Source organism: Alligator mississippiensis, chromosome 1, assembly GCF_030867095.1.
Source record: "Alligator mississippiensis isolate rAllMis1 chromosome 1, rAllMis1, whole genome shotgun sequence".
Classification (NCBI taxonomy): Eukaryota; Metazoa; Chordata; order Crocodylia; family Alligatoridae; genus Alligator; species Alligator mississippiensis.
This window is the reverse complement of record NC_081824.1, coordinates 80202899-80227490: the sequence shown is the minus strand read 5'-3', so window position 1 is coordinate 80227490 and position 24592 is coordinate 80202899. Positions and strand designations below refer to the sequence as shown.

Below are 24592 nucleotides of genomic sequence, written 5' to 3'. Positions count from 1 at the left end.
AAGAATTGATGCAATTTACCTCTTTTGAAACTGTTGCAAGTTAGCACAGGTGCTCCATAAACATACTTTTAAGTTGTAGTTTTGTTCCTACTTTATATATAGAACAAACTGTGCATGGTATTAGTTTGCAACCAAAAGGTTCATATAGTGCACTGGGCTGAGCTCCAGCAGAGTCAACAGTATTTCAAGCCATGGTGACTCCACAGCTCAGCGCTGCTCAGTACGTAGGTGTATTCCACTTACCCCACCACAAAGGATGTGCGTATTAATTAGCTCCCAGTCATGACTGGAACCAAGAGTTCTTGTCACAGGTCCTAGGATCCTCCAAGAACTTATATGCAGATGAGGTGCATGGCAACCTAGTCCAGCTCCATTTAATGGAGGGTGGGTCACATTACGAGGGGGGGAAACAGAGGGATTGTGGGTGAATTGTATGGGGCCCTGTTTGGTGTTATCAGACTTTTAAGGCTGGTGAAGAAACAGGAATCATTGGAAATGGAAAAGGTGTAGCTCAGCTGTGGGAGTGAAGAGGAAGTTGAAATTCATTCAAATTAGTGGCCCACCATGATTTGAAAGAGTCAGTGCTGAGAGGGACAACAACAGTGGGCACTATTATATACCTTATTCAGATGGGCTGCACTAACCTAATCTTTTGGTAGGTTTCCATCAGTATGTTTTCCCTACATGGGCCATGTGTTTTATAGTCAGTCTCAGTGTTGGCTGTATTTAATCAACTTCATAATTGGTTTCCATTATGGAGCACAAGCTGCTTTGGCAGCAGTCTAGTGATAGAAAATGTGTTTAATGAGGTTTCCTTGTATGCAAATGTAAGACAAAGGGCTTTCCCCCCCATGCTGACTGTGTCCGGTGCGGGGCGGGAGGAGGGGATGGGGACACCTCGTCTTGTATTCAAGCAAATACAGTATATATTTTAGCATAGATACAAAGTTTTTTTACATCCATATCCACATGACAGCAATAATCATATATTGTTTATTACCTGTTCATGTTACATTGAGAATTTTAATAATTCTTTTTCCACGTTGTACAAAGACCGGTATCAGGATCATACATTTTAATACTTTAAATTCAGGAAATAATGTTATAGTTGTCCAAAAAAACCTTACTTAGCCAGCGTGTATGCATATGTTATGATTATGATATGTAACGTGTAAACAGAAAGCAATTCCAAAGAGGTGGGTTAGATGGGCAGAGCACCGGACTAAAATCAGATCTTACAGTTTTTATTTCTGGCTCTATTGATTTACTCTGTAAGTCACTTCAACTTTCTGGGTATGTAATACTCTGTTAAATGTGGATCAGACTGTTTACTATTTCTAGCTGCATTAATCTTGTCAATATCTGTGAATGGCAAGTGTTTTAGAAGCTCTAAATATTTTTATATGCTTGATATCAATGGTGAATGCAACATTTTATGATATATTTTTGTATATTTAAAAGAAAATCGAATTGTAGCCTTGGGGCCTCTTTATGTGAAAAGTTGGTAATTGGAAAACTGTTCTCGACAGTGTACATAGGAAAATAATATGGTGATATATCTTTTTGGGTGTGTCTACATGTGTAATTAATGTGCACTATTGCGCAGTAGCTAATGCATAGTTAACTTAATACCTGTATTTAAAAGTAGTAGAAAACCACACATTAGCCTAATGCACTGTGCAGTAGATTATTCTACTTCACAGTAGAGCGTCTTGTGTAGACATATCCTCTGTTTACAATAAAACATAATGCTTAGTTTTAGACTTAGTTCCAATATATGCTACAGTATTCATTTTTTATTTTGTGGTTTCTCAAAAAGGTGTGGGTAGCGTATAAACGCTAGTAGTTCAATCTACCATACTCCCTTAACCTCAGTGTATGTTGTGGAAAGTTTGAGGGAAGGAAGCTAAGCCTTGCTTGCCTAGTGCACACTCCTACTGATCATGAGATGCTCAGTCAGAGTGAGTGTGGAAGACATACATAACCAGATCCAAATTTGGTATGAAATTATTTAAAATAAGCAAACCTTTACTAAACTATCAAAGATGTTCTGAGGGATTTTTTGGATATTGTCAGTATTGTACTACCGAACATACATGCTGAATATTTTTGCAGTGAACTCATGTTTCTGTACAACATCTTTTACTTTAATTGTTTTCTGTCCAAAACTAAGTCTAAAATGCTGTGAGACTGTAAAATATATAGAGAGACCTGATCCTCATCTCACTCAGATTCAGTGTAGTTACTTCTTATGTACATCAGTTTAAATTAAGAAGATCAGGTCTATTGTTGGTGGTTATTAGTTTGTTGTAAGTCAACATATATGGCCTTTGTAAAAATACAAATTATATGGCCATTGTAAAAATACACATATATATTCTTACTTAAATCTTCTGTTGAGGAATATTTTCAGCATTAAATGGATCTTCTGCAAGTGTGATGCTGCATTAATTTAATTAGTTAAGTAAACAGTTAAGTTTATAATGAGCAGTTTTTAAGGTATATGTAACTACAGTATTTCATCTACATTACCATACTTGGAAGCTTTGCTGTAAATAGGTCAGCATGGAAATTAAGACTTCAGAGCAGGTTTGGACTAATTATCCATAAGTGTATAATTTAAAAAAAATATTTAAGTGATTGAGGAACACAAGTACCAAAATCCATATAAAGTCTTCTCCATTTACAGATGTCAGGGAATTTTAAATGATAGTTGGTGACTAGCTGATGAATGACATAGATAAACTCACAATCAGTTTTAGTAATTACATTTTAAATTACTTCACTCCTAGAGCCTGATTCAAGTCTTATTTACTTGTATTACACTATGGAAATAAAACATATAGTTGGCATTTTCATATAAGCATTTAAATGGGAGTTAGGAGAAATGTAGTCACCTAAGTCTTAAAAATGATCGAGATCAACCCGTGGGTTCTGGTCTTTGCTGGCAGGATTATTGCTGACTTAATGTAAACTGTGTAAACAGTCGAGGCAGCAAGGCTTTCTCTTAGGACTTCTCCCTCCTTATCACTAGGCTACAGAGCCCTTTTGCTTGTTTTCCTTCCAGATCCATGATTCATGCAATCCTTTTTATTCGCAGTAACCCAACTGCAATAGGAGGTGTGATGAGGGGCCTGATCCAGGCTATTGTTTAGCTTAATGGTTAGGGTACTGTAACAGACATCGCTTCCGAGCCAAGTTGCGGCCCGCTCACCTGTTCCTGCGGCAACCGCCCACCTTCTCGCCTGCCACGTCTTGATGTTAATTAATTAATTAGTGGGAGGCTGCCCATTATAATGCCCCGATGCCGGGGGGGAGCTCTCTGCGGCTCCAACCTCCCCTAATACTGCAGCCCAAGCCTCACAGATTTAATTGCTGTCTTCTCTCTTCTGCCCCCTTTTGAAGACTCACTATGCTGCCCTCTTTTTGGGGCTCCCTATGCCCACACTTGGGCTCAATCGCCCCTCTCTGGGGCCGGGGTCTACGCCCCTATAAACTGCGCCCTCACTAGCATCTGGCTGTGCCCCACTTGGGCTTACAAAATGGCCCCCATCCTGGGAGCTCACCCCGCCCACGCTGGGGCTTCAGAAATGCCCCTCCCTAAGGCTGGGTCTATACACCCCGTATGCTGCGCCCTCCTGGGTGCTGGGGTCCCCGCACACTGCTGCGGGTCCCTATAAGTAGGTTGCACCCTCACTGGCGCCGGGGTCCTCACTTTATCGTGAGCCCCCCTATGAGGCCTCCTCCAACCCCTAATAGCCTCACCCAAGCCACCGGTTCAATGAACAAAACAAAGCACAAGCCCCTAGGCTGAAACATAACTATAAGCCACCTGGCTACAACCATACTGCTCCAACATCTTGGAGCTGACTCTCAAACAGTACCTGCGGTTGCTTCTCGCATCTCTCCCCCAGGAGCTCCTGCCTCTCTGGCTGTTGGCAGGGAACTCCCAGCTTGGCCTCAGCCCTGGGCTTTTATAAGGGCCAGGCCCTGCCCCCTTCTGGCCAGCTGACTCCCATTAGTTGCCCCAGCAACATGCAGCTGTGCCCCTTATGTTCGGCCAGGGCTCTCTCCCTGGCAGTTTTCACTTCTTAGGAGCCAGGCACTGACGTGCCCTGCGACAGGTACTTTCCTGGGAAATAGTGATTGTAAATTCAGGCTAAGGAAGGCCTAGAAACCATTTTTCCAATTTCCTAGGTGATTGTTCTAACCCAGGGGTGGGCAAAATGCAGCCCGCAGACCAGATGTGGCCTGCCAGGCTATTCTGTCTGGCCCACGGGGCCCCTAAAAATTTAGAAAATTAATATTTATCTGCCCCTGGCTGCCTGTCATGTGGCCCTCAATGACTTGCCAAAACTCAGTAAACAGCCTTCCACCCAAAATAATTGCCTGCCCCTGTTCTAACCACTGGTTTAAAGGAACATCACCCCCAACCACCCTTGAGAGTAGAAGTTACTCAATATGCTTCATTTTGAACTGAGCTCAGTGCTGCTGTCAGTGTCCATTAAGGTCCTCTCCTCTGGGAGCTCTGAATCCTGAGCTGATAGAGGCCCCACCCTTGGAGCCCTGAGTCAGGCACCTAAGCCATGAGAATGGGCTGGAGTTCAGATGCAACCCTGTGTCTGTTATTACCAGTTGACCAACTTGAGTCACGTGCCCCTTCTCTAGTGACTGGGCACACTGTGTCACCCTTTGGAGACTCTCTGTGGATTGTATGATGATTCTAGATACCTAATCCTGTCTGTTCAGGTTGTCGTTCTGGTCAGGGCACTTGTTTTTATACCTGGTTAGTGCCAAAGTGGAGGCACCTAAAAGAAAGATTTTTTTTTTGGCCCACCCACATTTTTGATTGGAAGCGTGTACACAAGAAATTAAGCTTTGGACAGTTGGCAGATTCTCAAATCCATTAGATGAGCAATTGCAGCAGGGCACAGGAAGGGTGTAGTGATATGATAGTCCTAGTACCTTTAAAATGATTTAGTTAAGTCTTTCACTGCATCATTGAATTCTGTCTAATCTTATATGCTTTTACATCACACTAGTCAATGTGTAAGAGTCTCTTGTAAACAAACCACGAAGGAAACAAATTGCTGTGTGCACCCAAATGACTGTAGGCTGAGTAACCTCAATGACTTAGGAATCAAGATCATACTGTAAGTCAATTAGATTGAAGCATTTTTTTTTAATTTTAGTAGCAGTGCATTTTCTATATAATAAGCACATCAGACACACTGATTATGCTAGATATATTTGTGATTTAGATATATGAATGCTAAGGATATTGGCGGGGTTCAGTATAATGGACATGAGACAGCATAATAAACATCGGATATTCACATATTATTTTTTTGCTTATTTTAGTTATTATTAAGGGACTTTGTATATTCCCTTTCTGACACTGTGCGTTACTGTGTTTAAAGATACACAATAACAGATACTGTTAAATATACCTTGTCAAACCAGACAACACACTGCATACTTATTCCCCTAAAGAAATGCAGTTTCTCTCTGTCGGTTTGCCTGATCTAATTTTTTTAATAGCTAATGCTGGCGCTTAAAATGAATTTCATAAAACATTTAGTCTTAATAATATAGCTTACTAATGGAATTTCTATCAATAGTCATGAGTATAGTCATATATATAAGGCTCTATTTCTTCTCTTTGAACACCATATTCACACTGGTGAGCAATTACTCACCAGAGCAGGGGTGGGCAAAATGTGGCCCCAAGGCCGGATGCGGAGTAACCTCATCTTTTAAGTAAGTAGTAATTTGTCATTGTTGTGAGTTTGGCTAGAGAGCCTGATCCTTCCATCATCTACACTAGTTTGCTACATGTAAAGAATCATTAACTTCCATGGAGTTACTCCTCATTTTTATCCATGTAAAAGAAAAGATTCAGGGCAACAGCATGGAAAATTGCAAGTCTTTTGTGCAAAAAATTCTCATTACAATCAATGGGAGTGCTATCTGCAGTCCTTGCAAAATGTGTCTGTTGTTATTATAGGTGCATATTTGATATTATAATGCAGGAATGTCGAATTCAGTTGGCCCTGAGGGCTGGTGATTGGCATGGGGCAGGTCCACAAGCTAGATTAGACCCAAGGACCACCCCTTCCCTCCCATTTGATGCCTCATTTATTGCATGTGGCACCTGCCCAGACTGATCCTGGATATTGACCTGAGTGAGCACCACATGTGGCAAAGCCTAGGACACAGCCCTAGTGAGTGCTGCATGTGGCATGGCCAGGAGGTGCAATATGAGTAGAACCAGGGAGTAGATTTTGGGCCCTGAGGGCCAGATTTGGCCCACAGATCATTGACACCTTTATCATCATGCATTTCAAATGAACATGGAAAAATAAAATATAAATTTTATGCATTTGAGGAGGACTAGTAAAGTAAAATAGCTATACAATTATATCCTTGAATGTGGTAATTTGATCAAATCTCTGGCACTGCAATAATTATTATTTTCTGTTGACATCTTTATGGAATACTTACACATTTTGCAGTTAATATTTGAGTAAGTGATTTTTTTTTTTGGCATGGTGTTTGTATCCAGATTTTTGGGGGGCTATAACTGAAACAAAATGCTTTGTTATGAAGTTGGAATGTGTTCAACTATCCCTTGGACATTCTCTGCTAATAAACATAATCATAGTAGCGTGCAGTCCTCTCAGGCCATGGTTTTATTCATCAGGTATCATATTTCACTTCAGCAAATACTACTCTTATTTGTAGGCAAGTTAAACTTGGATGGCATTACCCATTATACAGTAAAAATCGTATGTATTAAGATATTTTTTCCCATGAAGAACATCCTTGAAGTTGACATCTTTTTGTGGCTGAATAGATGACAGCAAGAAATTCAATTACAGCAGAGAGACTTTGTCATTACACCTGTCCCCTTCCACAAGAAATGATTTGTAAATTGTGCTTTATCTTTCTAGCCTATAAAACTTGTGTCCATAATTGACACTTGTCACTAGAGATGAATAGTAAGAGAAAGAAAACATAAAGCAGATGAGTAGCCCACCAGGGAAAAGAATGTCCTTTTCTTTAGGAGCCTTTTATGAATTGCATTACCTATGGGCCAGAGTTTTAATCTACAGGCAGGTGGCAGATGTTTTGCTTTTGAAGAAATCATTATGTGAGTTGCATCACAAAAAAGAAAGGAACAAAAGAAAAAGACCCCTAATTAATATAGAAATATTTCTTCTGTGAAAGAAAACAAATAGTGCCAGAGAACAAAAGCCTCTTCCTGTTACTTGTCAGGCCAGTTTATTACTCTTAACACATTTGTAAGAATCTGACATGTCAAAACTCATTCATGAAGCAAGAGCTGTGGATGCCTTGGGATTTGGTATTGTCACTTGTTACACAACTCAACATCAGTTCAGTGTTGATTGATACCCAAGCCGGCAGTTTTGGAAAAAATGGGACACAGAGATGACAATAATATTTTTACCAAATGTCAGGCAAAAGAAACAGGGGAGTTCATAAAATGATTCTAGAAAGAGACATTGGCCAGAAAAATATGACAGACAAACTGTCAGTTCTGATCTTCGTAAACAACTGTGTTTTGTTTTATGTCTTTCCGATAAGGATTTTATTCCTTGTTGCCTGCTATCCCAAGCTTTTTTCACTGTAGAGAGCACGTATTGTTGATCCCATTATGGGATTATAAAATTTGATAGTAGGATTTAGTCTGTCTAATTAATCTCAATACTTCAGAAATAACAAATACAGGGAAAGTTTGCAAATCATTGCTCATCAAATAACATGATAAATAACTTTGCCAAATTTAAACAGCATAATTTCAAGAAAAAATCATACTAATATAATTACATTTAACTGATATTAGGAGTAATTACACTTGTAATCATAGTTTACAATCTTCTGCATCTTCTCCTGATTCCTGATTTTTTTTAATTGATTTGCAGAGGTATTCAAACAACTGCTGTGCTTTTGCTCCCCATAGATCAGCAGGTAATTTGGAAGCTTTTCAACCACAAAACAATGGCAAAAAGCTGTAATGGAGTAGTGCAGTCAAGTATTGCTTGAGTCTGTTGCCTTTTACCATCTACTTCTTAAATCCCCAAGTGGCTTAGTGAGCCAGTTGTGCCTCTGCTCACAGCTTACAGAGCACTGTAAGCACAGAGTGTTATATTTATGAGCCGGAAAGTAAAATATGTCTGAGAGGAAGTTAAAGTGGCTTCTCTGTTGGATATTGTTAGTGTAAAATAACTGATTTATTTGGGTCTCCTTCTGTATACCGCAGCTTGTAAACACAGTGGGGAATTTCTCTGTCATTGATCCAAAGCAATAGGTATTAATGGCATAATACAGTGGTACTCAATAACCTTTTATCATGGGCTGCTTTGTCATGTGGAGATTTAACTGAGGGCCAGAGAAATATATCTTAAATGAAGTGAATGTGCTATATATTTTTGTGTTCATTTAAAAAATATTCAGTGTAAGAGCTGTTATCATTCTGCTGCCACTTTGGTATGCATTACCATGTGATTTTCGTACATTAGTGCAGGCATAAAGATGAATGTAGGCAAATGTTTCCAAACATCCTTAGGAAGAGAGGTAGAACAGATAGCTATCATAAACTGAGTGTCATCACTGTATTTTAGCACTGTAGTATGTATTGTTTTCTTAATGCAAATATTTTGTATATTTTGGAGCAATCTAATAAATCTAATGAATAAACCTGCGCTTAATAAAGCATACAAAGCCCCACAATTCATGCTGCTTATAAGACAGATTTGGTTTCACTTACATCCATGTAAATCCAAAGCAACTCTTCTGAAGTAAGTGCCAGAATGTACACTGACCACATGTACAAAAGATGCTGACTACGCAGTTGCTTGTTACTATTGGCATAAAATGTGACGCAACATACTGCGCAGTAGTAACAAGCTACTGCGCAGTCAGCATCACCAAAAAGCTGTTTGGGGACTCCTGTTACTGCACAGTCATTTAGTACTTGAGTATGCAAGTACTAAATGACTGTATAGTCAACATCTCTTGTAGATGTGGCATCTGTGAATGAAATTATGGCAGTAGCTTCAGCCCACCATAAGAAATGTTGTGGTTCCTGCGTCACCTCCCAAAACTTCCTGATTGCATGGAAGCAGAGAAAGCAATTTGGTAAAGGAGATAATGGGAGCAAAGGGCTCTGATCAAACCTGGTTATTCCTATATTCATAGATTCATAGATGTTAGGGTCGGAAGGGACCTCAATAGATCATCGAGTCCGACCCCCTGCATAAGCAGGAAAGAGTGCTGGGTCTAGATGACCCCAGCTAGATACTCATCTAACCTCCTCTTGAAGACCCCCAGGGTAGGGGAGAGCACCAGAGCACCACCTCCCTTGGGAGCCCGTTCCAGACCTTGGCCACTCGAACTGTGAAGAAGTTCTTCCTAATGTCCAATCTAAATCTGCTCTCTGCTAGCTTGTGGCCATTGTTTCTTGTAACCCCCGGGGGCGCCTTGGTGAATAAATACTCACCAATTCCCTTCTGTGCCCCCGTGATGAACTTATAGGCAGCCACAAGGTCGCCTCTCAACCTTCTCTTGCGGAGGCTGAAAAGGTCCAGTTTTTCTAGTCTCTCCTCGTAGGGCTTGGTCTGCAGGCCCTTGACCATACGAGTTGCCCTTCTCTGGACCCTCTCCAGGTTATCTGCATCCTTCTTGAAGTGTGGCGCCCAGAATTGCACGCAGTACTCCAACTGTGGTCTGACCAGCGCCCTATAGAGGGGAAGTATCACCTCCTTGGACCTATTCGTCATGCATCTGCTGATGCACGATAAAGTGCCATTGGCTTTTCTGATGGCTTCGTCACACTGCCGGCTCATGTTCATCTTGGAGTCCACTAGGACTCCAAGATCCCTTTCCACCTCTGTGCCACCCAGCAGGTCATTTCCTAGGCTGTAGGTGTGCTGGACATTTTTCCTCCCTAGGTTCAGCACTTTGCATTTCTCCTTGTTGAACTGCATCCTGTTGTTTTCTACCCACTTGTCCAACCTATCCAGGTCTGCCTGCAGCTGTTCCCTGCCCTCCGGCGTGTCCACTTCTCCCCATAGCTTTGTGTCATCTGCAAACTTGGACAGAGTACATTTGACTCCCTCGTCCAAGTCACTGATGAAGACATTAAAGAGTATCGGTCCAAGGACCGAGCCCTGCGGGACCCCACTGCCCACACCCTTCCAGGTCGAGACCGACCCATCCACCATGACTCTTTGGGTGCGGCCCTCTAGCCAATTCGCCACCCACCGGACTGTGTAGTCATCCACATCACAGCCTCTTAACTTGTTCACCAGTATGGGGTGGGATACCGTATCGAAGGCCTTCCTGAAGTCTAAGTATACGACATCCACCCCTCCTCCTGTGTCCAAGCGTTTCGTAACCTGGTCATAGAAAGAGACTAGATTGGTCAGGCACGATCTGCCCGCCACAAACCTGTGCTGGTTTCCCCTCAGCATAATTTGCCCTGCCGGGCTCTCACAAATGTGAGCCTTGATAATTTTTTCAAAGACTTTACCAAGGATGGAGGTGAGACTGACTGGCCTATAGTTGCCCGGGTCCTCCTTCCTCCCCTTTTTGAAAATGGGGACCACGTTAGCCCTTTTCCAGTCCTCCGGGACTTGGCCCGTGCGCCACGAGCGTTCAAATATTCCCACCAGTGGCTCTGCAATGATGTCGGCCAGTGCCTTCAGCACCCTCGGATGGAGCCCATCCGGGCCTGCCGATTTAAAGGCATCCAGTTCTTCCAAATGACTCTGCACCACCTCAGGATCTACGTATGGAAGTCTGGTGCCTTGCTGCTGCCTCTCTACAACCCCAGTGAGAGATTTGTCATGCCCCTCACTTAGGAACACTGAGGCAAAGAACTCGTTGAGGAGTTCAGCCTTGTCCCCCCTATCTGTCACCAATTGTTTCTGCCCATTTAGCAGTGGTCCTATTCCTCCCTGGGCCTTCCTTTTACTCCCAATATATCTAAAAAACAATTTCTTGTTGTCTTTTACTTGGGGGCCCAACCCCAAGTATTCCTATATTTCTCCAGAGCTTACCAGTGTGTGATAGGAGGCAGGAATGTGACTTCACTTATCTTTACCTCAGGGGGCCAAATTATTAACAGTCCCTGAACTCAAGGGCTACTATTTTAAACAAACCTTACAGGACTGATAATGGAAAAATAAAAGAGGTTTTTATTCCATCTCTGAACAGCAATATAAGTTCTATGTTATTATATTCATATTTAATTCTTTTTTTTTTTTTGTATCCTGTGCACTGTATACTGATCACCTGGATACTGGTCTCCATTAGAATAGAAGGAAATCCAAAAGATTTCTGTCTAAAGAAATCTACCTAGAAAACAGAGACTGTGTATATTTAGAGAAGATAATTTATAATTAGTGCGATGATTTATACTTTTTTTTTTCCTGTTGCTTTCATTATTAGAATTATTTCCTTTCCTTTCAATACCCACAGGATCGACATCTGATTCAGTATGATGTTATAGAAAATGTTTCTAATATTTCATGTAATTTGTTTTATTTGTATTATGGCTAAGACAAATGTTACAATGATATAAAAATGGAACTCTACTATTCATTACAAAAGTTAGTGTCTCTGAATGGTTGTAGCATGCCTTGGGGGCATGGGCAATTGGGTCAGGGGGGCACCTGCTCCCCCTCCCCCAGAAGACAGTCAACAACCAGGGGAGGTTCCCTCGTGGCCACCACAGATCGGGGAGGGGGGGGTCCCCACAGCCAATCCCGCCAACCTGCATCTGGCAGTGGCACACTGCTGGCACTTCTGCCTGCACTGCTGGCACTTCCAGGTCAGTGGGTTTGGCTGCAGGGGGACTGCTTCTCCAGGTGCACTCCCTGGCCGGTGCTCACAGGGGATGCACTAGTACTCTTAGCGGGTGCACGTGCACCCCTGTACACTACCTATGCATTGCCACTTCTTGGGGGTGCTAAAGAGGAACATGGCTAAAAGCCAAGAGTCTTTAGCTTTCAAGAGGTGTTCTAAGGGTCGTCTTTGGCAGTCCCTCACAGTCAAGGATGATTGTCTTCCATGATTGTTTTATCTGTTCGTCTGAAGATGGCTGAAGAGGCCTATCCAGGATTGACAGACTCTACTGCAGCTCAGACATGTGTTTCCATGTGGGGTGGGTGGTGCTAGAGCAGTTATCCAGTCAGGAAGAAATACAGAATACTGTATTAGACAAGGTACGTTTAGGGCACCTTTTTAGGCTCCTCCTCATGTGTGGTAAGCAGAGTGGATCTGGAAGACAGTTACAGCTCCCACCTATACAGCCTATAGCCCTTGTTGTTTACCACCCGTGCATTGTATCCCACCAAGTTTCAGTGAGCCGCTCTATGTTTGGGTTTGTGTTAGCTAGCAGGAGGGCAAGTTCCTCCTGCTTGTTCCCCATACTACGAGCTTTAGTGTAGAGGCATTTAAGGCCTCCTGAGGGTGTATACACCTTTCCCCCAGTCCCAGGACTACCCGGGCCCCTGTCTCTTACCAGGGTATTTCTTGTGGTCGTCACCTGTCTTGGCTGGGCTCTTCTTGAGGGTGTCTTCTGGTTCGGTGTTCCATGGCTCCCTTGGTCGTCTTCCTCCCCCTCCCCTAACGAGCCTAGTTTAAAGTCCACCGGTAGAGATCAGGCAATGTGAAAGAGAACACACGCTTACCTTTCAGGAAGAGGTGAAGCCCATCCCACCCGAGCATGTCTCTTGTTTTGAAGTGTGGGTCGTGGTCTAGAAAGCCGAAGCCCACCTTGAGACACCATTCCCGAAGCCACAAGTTGACGTCCTAGATGCAGGTCTCATGGCGTCTTACATGTCCGCTCACTGGAAGGATTGATGAGAAAACAACTTGTGCCCCTATCTCCTTTCACTTATTAATAAGGATACAAACACAAGAACTTGCAGCATTTACTCATTTCAGTTCTTTAAGACTTTTCATCTAAATCATGGATGCAAAATTGAATGCCTTATTCTGTAAGGATTTGAACAATTTTGTTTAATTCAAATTTCATTCTTATATGAATATTTGGTGCCAGAATATGTTATTCAAGACAGATTTTGAATAAACATTCATCATATTAAAATTTTCCATGACTCATGCTGCTCAGTGTAATAGTAACATATTCATAATATGGAATTTTGAATCTAGCAAATCACAGAGAAATGGCAGAGTGATTCTTTTGTGGAGTATTTTTGAATACTGTATTTTCAGTTGATTTTGTCCTAGAGAAACCAACATAGTAACTTTTTTGCTGATATATAGGAAACTTCAGCTTCCCCTGCTATCATAGTTTTTTTCAGGGGTGTACATATTTCATTTCACATCGGTCTTTGGAAACATTATCACTCTGTAGGCTGAGGAAAACTCTAGGACTAAGAACTACAGAAAATGTAGTAGCTGAGGATACAGGTTAAAAGCATGGCCAAATACCTCATAAAAAGGTATTTGCAAAACTTTTTTGGCAAAAAGCACTAGTTTCTAACACCATAATTACAGTTTTATTGACAAAATATTCACACATATTATTAATAATATACCTTATGGTTGGCTTAGTAGCATGGATATTAAAATTGCCCTACCAAATACAAGATTCCCTCTAAAGTTAAATATTTCTTTGGAATATCCTGCTCCTTTTGACACCTCAGGTTTAATTTTCTCTACAACTTGATCTGAAAATGATGACCAGCTTGAAATCCATATAACTTGAAGGCTTTATCAGTAAAGCCCAGCAGAGTTATATTTCTTTATGGCTAGATGTTGAAACCCAGTGAAAAATCAATTTTTTCGTGTCCTGAATGGTGATTTGAAGCACTTAAAAAAGGTGAAAGGGTATGTGGAGTGCCTGTCATGCTCAGAGTGCTTTCTTATGCAGCCTGTGTATGTACATTTGCCTGTTAGCCCTGGCAGTCTAGTCCATTTGATACAGTGGATGTTGTGTCACCGAGATGGAGGGAAACAGGAGATGAGAAAGCAAGTTAGTAGTGTTCTGAAAAGCCTGCGTTCCCTCAATGTAATTCATAATGGAAATAATGATTCTGAGAACCATTGCTTCTTACAGCATCTGTATTGGTTCAATGGGAATTGCTCATACTCAGCACCTCTCAGGATTAAATTTATAATTTACTAGAAATGCTGTAGGAAATACGTTTATCACAAGCAGCTTTGTTATGGATTCTATCAGGAGCACCAGTTTACTGGCAGGGAGAAATACTGACAGCAGCATTTCTTTAGCAAGTAATATACTCATCATTTATGTTTGGTTTTGTTATTTGAAATTGTTTATATATATATATATTTTTTCTGTATAGCACTATATTTCAGGTATCTTTTTCGGATTGGACAACATGCACTGACTACTTTCCTAACTCAATCAGACTTTCCACTTTCCAAAATGGTTGCTAATTTCATAGTTTTCATAGACATTTGGGCTGGAAGGGACCCCAGAGGATCATTGAGTACAGCCCCCTGCCCCAGGGGCAGGAAGTCAGCAGGGATCATAGGATCCCAGCAAGATAAGCATCCAAATGTGTCTTGAAGGCGTTCAAAGTGGGTGCCTGAACCGCCACCGGCGGCAGTCTATTCCAAACCTTGGGAGCTCAGACAGTGAAGTTCTTTCTTACGTCCATCATGAATTGGTCGTGGCGGAGTTTGTGACCATTCGATCTTGTCATCCCTTGGTGCACTCTGGTGAACAGACGTTCCCCCAGATCCTGATGAGCACACCTGATAAACTTATAGCTGGCCACCAGATCACCCTTGAGCCTGCATTTTTCCGGGCTGAAGAGTCCCATGGCTCTCAGCCTATCATCATAAGGTCTGTTTGCCTGACCTCTGATCATGCGTGTGGCTCTCCTCTGCACCCTCTCAAGCTTCTCCACATCCTTTTTGAATTGTGGAGCCCAAAACTGGACGCAATGCTCCAGCTGCAGCCTCACCAAGGCCAAGTACAATGAGAGAATAACGTCCTGGGATTTGCTTGAGAAACATCTATGGATGCAGGCCAGCATTTGCTTGCTTTACTAGCCGCAGCATCGCGTTGAAGGCTCATGTTCATCTTGTGGTCAATCATGACTCCCAAGTCCCTTTCATCTGTAGTGCTAACCAGCATAGCACTGCTGAGCCTATAAGCATGCTGCAGGTTTTTCCTCCCAACGTGGAGAACCTTGCATTTTTCAGTGTTGAACACCATCAGGTTCTCATCCGCCCACTTCATGAGCCTGTCAAGATCTGCCTGAATCACCCTTCTGTCCTCAGGTGTGGATGCTTTACCCCAGAGTTTGGTGTCATCAGCAAACTTGGCCAATCCGCTTCTGACACCAATGTCCACATCATTGATGAAGATGTTAAATAGTATAAGCCCTAGGACAGAGCCTTGAGGGACCCCACTGTTGACCGCACACCAAGATGATTGGCTCCCGTCAACCACCACCCTCTGGGTCCTACTGCGGAGCCAATTCCTCAGCCAGCGGATCGTGGTGAGGTTGAGGCCGCAGCTAGCCAGTTCATCCAAGAGGTGATCGTGGGATACCAGATCAAAGGATTTTTTAAAGTCAAGATATATGACATCAATCTCTTCCCCCTTGTTCAGGTGATGTCACCTGGTCATAAAAGGAAATGAGATTGGTCAAACAAGACCTACCTGCAACAAAGTCATGCTTGGCATCCTTCAAGATATTGCCTTCAGCTAGTCCATTAAGGATGGCCTCTTTGACAGTCTTTTCCAAGACGTTCCCCAGGATAGGGGTCAGCCTGATGGGCCTGTAGTTTGCTGGATCTACTTTCCTCCCTTTCTTGAAGATAGGCACAACATTGGCCATCTTCCAATCTTCGGACACTTCACCAGAGCACCAAGAACTCTCAAAGATCCATGCTAGGGGCTGAGCTATGATGCTTGCCAGCTCCCTGAGTACCCTTGGGTGTAACCCATCAGGGCTGGCTGACTTGAAGGTATCCAGCCTGTCAAGGTGTTCCTTCATGAGGTCAGCATTGATGGAGGGCAAGGAATCTCCCTTACTTGGGCCTTCCTGACCCACAGCGGGCAGGGCTGTCCCATGGGACTGGTGAAAAACTGATGCTAAGTACCCATTTAGCAAGTTTGCTTTTTTCCTGGGCATTGGTTGTCAGTTGTCCCATCTGGTTTAACAGGGGTCCAATGTTGCCCTTGCTTTTCCTCCAGCTCCCCACATATCTAAAAAAGGACTTTTTATTTTCCTTGATATTTGTAGCTAGCTGGAGTTCCATCGCAGCCTTGGCTTCCTGGTTTGCTCTCTGCAGATCCGGACCAGAGGAGAGTATTGCTCCTTGGTGGTGGTTCCAGCCCTCCATCCTTTGTAGGTCTTCCTTTTAAGACACAGGAGGTCTGCCAGTTCCCTGGAGAGCCAAGGGGGCTGCTTTGCCCTTTTGCTAACTTTCCTCTGAGATGGGATGGACTTTGCTTGCACATCCAGGATTGCTCCCTTGAGGAGCAACCACTCATCCTGAATTCCCCTCTCCTTTTGGTTGTGGCCTTTTAGGGCCTGTCTGACAAGCCTCCTTAGCTTGTCAAAGTCAGCTTTCCTGAAGTCGAGGACTTCTGTATTACTGACTGACTTGCCAGCTTTTCGGCAGATGGTGAAGGTGATCAGCTCATGGTCACTGTCACCCAGCTTCCTTTCGATCGTTAGATTGCTGATTAGGTCGTCACCAGTTGCCAGTATGAGGTCAAGCAGCACTTTACCTCTTGTCAGCCCGTAGACTTCCTGCGTCAGATAGAGGTCATCCACGCATGAGAGAAAGCGTTGTGACCACACGGATTTGGCTGAGCGCTCCTCCCACAAGATGTCTGGGTAGTTACAACCATGACAACCATACACCGGGAGCAGGCCACCTCAGCCAATTCCCTGGTGAACTCCTGGTCAAGTTCTTGACCCTGGGTAAGGGGTCTGCAGTAGACTCCCACCATAGTATCCCCTGTGCTGTGTTCCCCATGGATTTTAACCCAGAGAGTCTCAAGTCGTCCACTATGGGTGCCAATGTCGGCTTGCAGGGACGCATAGCTTTCCTTGACATAAAGAGCTATGCCCCGCCCCTTTTGTCCACTTGATTCCTCCTGTACAGGGTATAGCCATCTATAACTGTAGCCCAGTCATGGGTGGAGCCCCACCTGGTCTCCATTATCCCAATGACATCATAGTTATTTGCATTTAGCAGGAGAACAAGTTCCTCCTGTTTATTACCCAGACTCCTGGTATTTGTGTATAGGCACACAAGTGGGGCCCTTGGGAGCTCTTGCCCTGCCTACATTTTGGTCCAGCGCTGGGGCAGGGGTGGGTTCCCTTAAATGCCTTCGTCTGCTAGCTTTGCAAGGGTTGCTCAGCAGACCAGCAGTGGCCGTAGTCCCACCCACCCCCCGGCGGGCTTAGTTTAAAGCCCGGTGGAGCAGGTCACCCAGTCTGGCTGAGAAGAGCCTCCTCCCCAACGGAGAGTGGTGGAGGCCGTCCCTTCCCAGCAGCTCGCTGCCTCTCTCTCCAAAGAGCAGACTGTGGTCGTGGAAGCCAAAACCTTCCTGATAACACCAGCGCCGCAGTCTTTGGTTGACTACCTGGATCCTCCTCTCCCTCTTCAGCCCATATCATGAGACTGGGAGGGTCGAAGAAAACACCACCTGTGCCCCCAGACCCTTTAGCCCCGCACCCAAATCCCTGTAGTGCCTCATGACCCAACTGGGAGTGCTCCGAGCTATGTCATTGGTGCCCACATGGATGAGGAGCATGGGATAGTGGTCAGTGGGCTGGAGGAGTTTAGGGATCTTCTCCGCAATGTCTTGTATTCCGGCTCCCAGGAAGCAGCAGACTTCCTGAGCTAAGGGGTTGGGGCAGCAGATTTCCCCTTTAGCCCCCCCTCAGGATGGAGTCTCCCACAACAAACACTTTGCGTTTGGTCTTGGGGAGAGTGGGAACAGTAGCTACAGTGTCGTCTGTGTTGCTGGCAGGAGCTGGCAACTCAGCAGGCTCTGGTGAGGCTGCAAGAGGTTTGTACCTGTTGTGAAGCTCTAGCGGGGCAGGGGCCTTGGTGCGGCAGGCCTTGGGGCCCTTCGCTGCCTTGGTCCAAGCCCTGGGATGGACAGTAAGGGAGGTCCCTGAGTCCTCCCTTGTCCTGGAGGGAGACCATGGTTTACCCTCCGCCTCCCGGGAGAGAAGGGCCTCGCAATAGGAGTCTATCACCTGCTCACAGTCCCTGATGGTGCACTATCTCTGAACTGCAGCCTGGAGCTCCTCCAGCTGGCGCGCCAGAGATCTCATTAGGGAGCAGACCCCACAAGGGGAGGTGGCCATGCTCCCGGGTCCCAGATCCTAATGGTTTAAAAATTCTTTTAGGTAAAACTGTGTGGGAAGAGACAGAGAGTGGGTTTAAATTTTCAGAAAAGAGGCAAAGAGTTAAACTAAACGAACGCTCGGAAACAAAACACACAGTTAAAAAAAAAGGGAAAAAAGGATATAGAGAGTTTGCAGGAAAAACAACATAGGGGCCAAAAGAAAAAAGAAATACTGATTCCTAATCATGAGGTGCAGATTAGGAAATGCAGCAAAAAGTCTAGTTGTAAAGATACCTTTAAGTCATTTGTAAGCCTCCTGAATTCTGGGTGCATCCTCTAGTGTTGTTTTTAAGGGCACAGGAGCAAGCTATCCCAATCCAATGGAAAAATGGGAAATGCAACAGGAGACTGGCTTAGCTAGACAGCAATCTCTTCATTGAGTTGAATCTCAAAAGGAATCCTGGAAAAAAAAAAAAGAATGGTAAATTAGTCATAATACTAATGAGCATCTCACAGCCATGGAGGGAGAACCTTAGCACAAAGCACAATTTCAATGCATTTGGCCAAAGCACAATTTCAATGCATTTGGCAAGGGACATAAAAGGCAATAAAAAAGGATTCTACAAGTATGCCAAAAGTAAGAGGATGGTCAGAGAAACCATAGGTCCTTATGAAATATGGAAGGCAGTATAATTTCAGGTGATTCAGAGAAGTTTCAGGTATTTAACACCTTTTTTTTACTTGTTTTCGCTAATAGGGGCAGGTACCAGATGACAAGTACAGTCAGTAGCAAGGGTGGGGAAGGAGATAAACAACATAGAGTAATAGAAGAACAAGTTAGGGATTACTTAGAGAAGTCAGATGATTCAAGTTGGCAGGGCCAGGTAGGACACAGTCTAGGGTACTGGTTGAGGTGATTTCAGAGCCATTGGCTATCCTCTTTGAAAATTCCTGGAGGTTGAATGAGTTGTGGGATGACTCCAAAAAGGGCAAATACAGTGCCCATCTTTAAGAAAGGGAAGAAAGAGTATCTGGAGAATTGCAGACTAGTCAGCCTGACCTTGATATCTGGAAAGATCATGAAGCAGGTCCTCATAGAATCTTTTGTGAAGAACCGAGAAGAAAACAAGGTGATCAAGACAGAACCAGCATGGACTCACTAAGAGACCATTTCCGTCTGTGATAAGGTGGCAGGTTCTGTGAATGTGGGGAGAGTGGATGTGATATGCTTTGACTTCAGTAAGTTTTTTGACGCTGTCTCCTAGGAAATTCTCATTAACAAGCTATGGAAATGCAGACTAAATGAAAATACTGTAAGGTGGATACATAACTGGTTGGATCATTGTTCTCAGTACGTAGTCATCAATGGCTCAAGGTGTAGTTGGAAGGAGGTATCAACTGAGTTTCCCCAGAGGTCTATCTTGGGTCCTGTGTTGTTCAACATCTCCATTAATGATTTGCATGATTTTCACTGTGGCAGGGCACTATTGGTGCCTACCACTTTAAGGGCTGGGTCAGGCATCCAGCAGGTGCCTGATGGCGGCAGCCATTTTGAGAACCTAGTACATAAAGGCTGCAGTCTGTTGCTGCCAGCCAGGCAGAAACTTCGCCTAGCTGAAAGGCTGTACAAAGTATCTTGGAGGTAAGGGCAAGAGCTTATGGGGATGGTTTGGAGGCTCCTGATCCTGGGCATGACCTAAAACTGCACCCTGCCGGGAGTGGGTGGCCTGGTGGGGCTCCTAGTGGCGTGCAGGCCCCCAGGAAATACCAGGCCACTTACCACCCTGGTAAAAGGCAGGTCAGGGCACCTTAATCCCTAGCCCCCACAACATTATGCATACAAGATGGCCAGGCACAGCTACAGTCACCTCAGCCCAAAGAGGGTATAAGACCCAGGCAGAGCCAGGCATGGCCATGGACACCTGAGTCCCCACCAGGGAGGGAAGCCCCCGTGTCCCCAGTGAGGGGGCGGAGATGTGGAGCCCTAGTGAGGGGGAAACCAGAGGGCTGAGAGCCCAGTATGTGTGTGTGAGAGTGTGTATAGAGTTGCTCTGGGAGGGGCCAGGGCAAGCTTGGCCCCGGTCAGGTAATTGGCTGGCCATTACTCCAGTGAGGGTCACAGGAGAGGCCTGAGAGATGGTACAGCTGCCACCCAAGGTGTGCGCTAGGTAAAGCCTATGGCCGAAGGGGCCCGCTCCAAGAGGGAGCGAAGAGGTACAAGTTGTCGATGCACGAAAGAGATCCTGTGAGAGGGGATGGAGCGTGAGAGGCCCTAGTGAGAGGAGGGTGGTATGAATGTGTGTATGTCTGAGGCCTGACAACGAGGGCTAAGCTTAGTCTGGCTGTAGCCCAGGAGCATGATGTCACCTGGATGCTATCTGCGAGGCTTGGGCTGCAGTTTAGGGGAGGAACAGAGCCACATATAGCACCCCCTGGCATCGGGGCAGTAATGGGCAGTCTCCCACTTTATACCAACAGTTTATGGAAACAACAAAGTCGTGGCAGGAGAGACTGGGCAGATAGTCCACAGAAACAGGTGGGTGGGAAGGCATGAGATCCGGCCCCAAGCTTGCCCCCTGTTACATTCATGGTTAGCAGATTTTCAGATGACACCTAGTTGAGTGGAGTGCAGACTCTCTGGAGGAAGGGCCAGGATCCTGAATTATCTGGAGAGACTGGAAAATTGGTCCACAATCAACCACATGGAATTCAACAGGAACAGGTGCAAAGTCCTGAACTTGGGATGGAATAATTGCTTGTACAAATACAGACTGGGGAATGACTGGCTAGGTTGCAGTACTACAGAGAAGGACCCGTGGGTTACTGAATATGAGCCAACAGTGTGCTCTTGTTGCAAACAGCATACTGGGCTGTATTAACAAGAGCAGCGCTTACAAATCAGGGAAGTGAATTTTTTGTTCTGTTCAACACTAGTGAGGCCTCACCTGGAGTACTGTGTCAAGTTGTGGGCCCCACATTTCAAGAAGGATATGAACAGTTTGGAAATTTTCAAGAGCCTGTTAGACAGATACTTGGGTGGCATGGTATAGTCAGGGATGATCCTGCCTTGAGAAGGGGGCAGCCCTACTTTGTTATAATCTTAGGAGCATCCTGCCCAGAAGTGAACATTGTAAGCACAGCCACTTCCATATAAGTGGAATTTTTTGTTCCAAAAAAAAATCCCGGCCTTCAAGTAGTGGTATAAAGTGGTTTAGGCTATACCCCCCCTCCCACCCCGCAGCGTACTTTATGTAAATCCAAAATGACTTTGAATTTAAGACGACCCCCCCTAATAATTAGATTCTATAACATGGAAAATGTATACATTTGTTATAATTTTCCATTGGTCAAATCTAATTATTGGAAGGCTGTTTTAAATGTATCCCTTACACTGCTACAGAAGGGAAAGTAAAGAAAGGAAGACAAGAAGGAAGTGCAGATGGTAGAAGAGAGACAGTGACTGTGGCTCCAACTCTGAGCCTGGGGGTTGTGGCTGGAGATGGAGCTTCAGCAACTATGGGCTCCCTTCCTTGTACTCAAATTCAAGACAAGGAGCTTTCTCCCCCATCGTAAATGAGGAAGGACACATAGCTTGTTTTTCATTCAAGTAAATACAGTAATCATCAACTAAAGGCATCACTAAGAAATTTGGGTCCTTGTCCTTGTATTTCTTGCAAGTGCCTGAAAGGAGCCAGAATGCAGCCCAGAATCAAGGTCAGAAGGTCTTTAAATATATGCTGTCTATAGGACGCCCACAAGTATTAGCTGAGCTTTAGGTTATATTAGATACTAAAATGCAGTACAGGATTTATTTTACTTTGGGGAGAGGAGGGTGGGAGCATTATGAGTGAGGGAAGACTTTAATTAAATCATTCTTGGAAGAAAACCATGGTGTCAGTTAACAGGAAATAAGGTTCACTACATCAAATTCAATTTGCACACCCCAAAACAATGCTGGCAAGGTTTGCAAATCATTTTGTTTCTATTTTGTTGCATTTCTTTAAATTTGTTTCTCTTAAGAAGAAGATGAATGATGTCTTTTTATTGTTAAGCTTTGTGCAGAGGTTAAATGGGATTCATGCATTGTGCACATTACTCTTCCCATCCCCACAGATAAGCAAGGTTAAAAGAAAATAAATACGATGACCAGTGAAATGAAAAAGCTAAATAAGATAAAACTAAAGGGAGTGAACATTGGGAATAATTTCAGATGACCTCACTAATAAATAATCCTTTCAAATAAGTATGCACATTAACAGTTTTGGACATCTAAAAATTTAAACCAGCAATCTGTAAACATTTTACCGGATGGGATAGAACATGATACATGATATTTAATGACCCCTCTGAAGTGAAGCCAACATGCTGTGCAACTCATTTAGACAAAGTAGACAACTAGTTAATCAATGCAAAGAAAATTAGACAGAGTAAATTGGTTTGCTGCATTCCACAGTTAGCTACCAAAAGGAATATATGCTACTAATTAGAGTGCAAGTACTATGAGCATTCAGTTATCAGGAAAGAGAGATATCCTGGTCTACTAAACCATGAAGTTTGCATGATTCAGTTATATGATTTTATCAGTTCAGCAGTCTATACTAAGGAGCTTCAACTTTGATTATACTGAGTAAATGACATAATAGTCCATAATGAAAATAATTATGCATAATTTGAAACCTTTGTTTCCAAGATAGCCTGAACAGTGTCATGAAATGTAAATAAATTAAAATTTAAAGACTCCTTATATGTACAGTTATTTTAAGTCAGAGAATAAAAAAAGGTTAACAACTTCATAATTACTATAAAAATATATTAGGAAATGACGTAGGTAAGTTTTATAAAGCAGCCTTAACTTAGCCTACTCTACATATTTTGACCTGGGCATTATATTTAAACATTTAATGCTATGTTGGCATGCAGAGATTTTAATTTTCTTATTCCTTAAATAAGTTTAGAAAATATGTGTGCTTACCAATATTATAATCAAAAAGGGTGTAGGTAGCCACTGAGGTGGATAGGGCAAGGGAAAGTCAAGTTCATCCATTTGTTACAGCAAAAGTTCTTAGTTCTTCAGCTAATCCTTACAGATAAACACTTACTCCCAGTGATGTCAATAGGTTAAAGACAATTACTTGTGTGGAAATATGCATCATTTAACACAGTGATGGTTTTATCTGTGCATCTGAAAGAATTAAACTCACCAGAATGCCTACAGCAACGGATGCTAGGTCACAGGGAGGTAACATTAATTTTATCTCTGTATATGATTTATCAAAGTTATGTATGGATGCACTGCTGTGGATGTACTCTAAATATGATCCAGTTTCCATTTATTTGTGGGGGGGAGGAGGGATATCTTCTAATTGATTTCAGTAGGAGGCAGATCAGACCTTCTCTGCATATGTGCTTTTATTCAATGTGGAGTTGATATTTCACTGTTAAAGCTAATGGGATTATTTCCCTTGACTTTAATGGGAGCAATATCAAGACCTGTACACTTGGAGTATTATGAGTTTCTTTTATCTTTCTCCAACTCTCTTGAAGTAGTAACATCAAATGATGCGGATAGTTCTGCTGAAAATATATAAGAATATATTCCACTATTCAGCATCATAAGACAGAAATATCTATGAGTTATGATTTATGCAAAGAATGTAGGTCCACCATAAAAGCAAAATTACTTTGGAAATTTTTTTTTTACCTCTTCAGTCACTTAGAGTTTAGCATTGTACTGACCATTATTTTCCCTCAAGTGAAGTGATAGTGCTACACTTTTCTAGACTGTTTCAAGTTTCCAAATTCACCTGTTTCTGAGTAAATTTCTGAAGTGTGTATGACACGAGGAAAAGTTTTTGTTCTCTCTCTCTCCTTCACTCAGAAGAAAAAAGTTTATTGGATTTTCTTGAACTTCCAAAAAGCATCGAAACTCTGCCCAAATAAGATGAGTGTTTCTGAAACTTTGAAGTGAGGGAAAGAAACTGTTATTATCAAAATAATTTTGCAGTCTTTGTAGTCATTTTCACAACCAAGAAAATGATATACTCTAATAAAAGAATCTATACATAATTGTTTGAACTGAGTTAGAATTTGACATTTATATATGTTTTCTTTCTATTCACTCTTCTTTTTTATAACTGTTGTAGAAACATATGCAATAAATATTTAGACTTTTAATTTACCACAGGAGATTAATCTAAAAATCTACTTTCTTAGCTTAATTAGAATTCATTTGCTTAATTGTCA

General features: G+C 43.1%; 1 protein-coding gene across 2 annotated transcripts in view; it reads left to right on the top strand.

Moving 5' to 3' along the window:
- Positions 1 to 24592, top strand: part of EPHA7 (EPH receptor A7) — a 217245-nt gene that overhangs the window by 144361 nt on the left and 48292 nt on the right. The window lies entirely within an intron of this gene.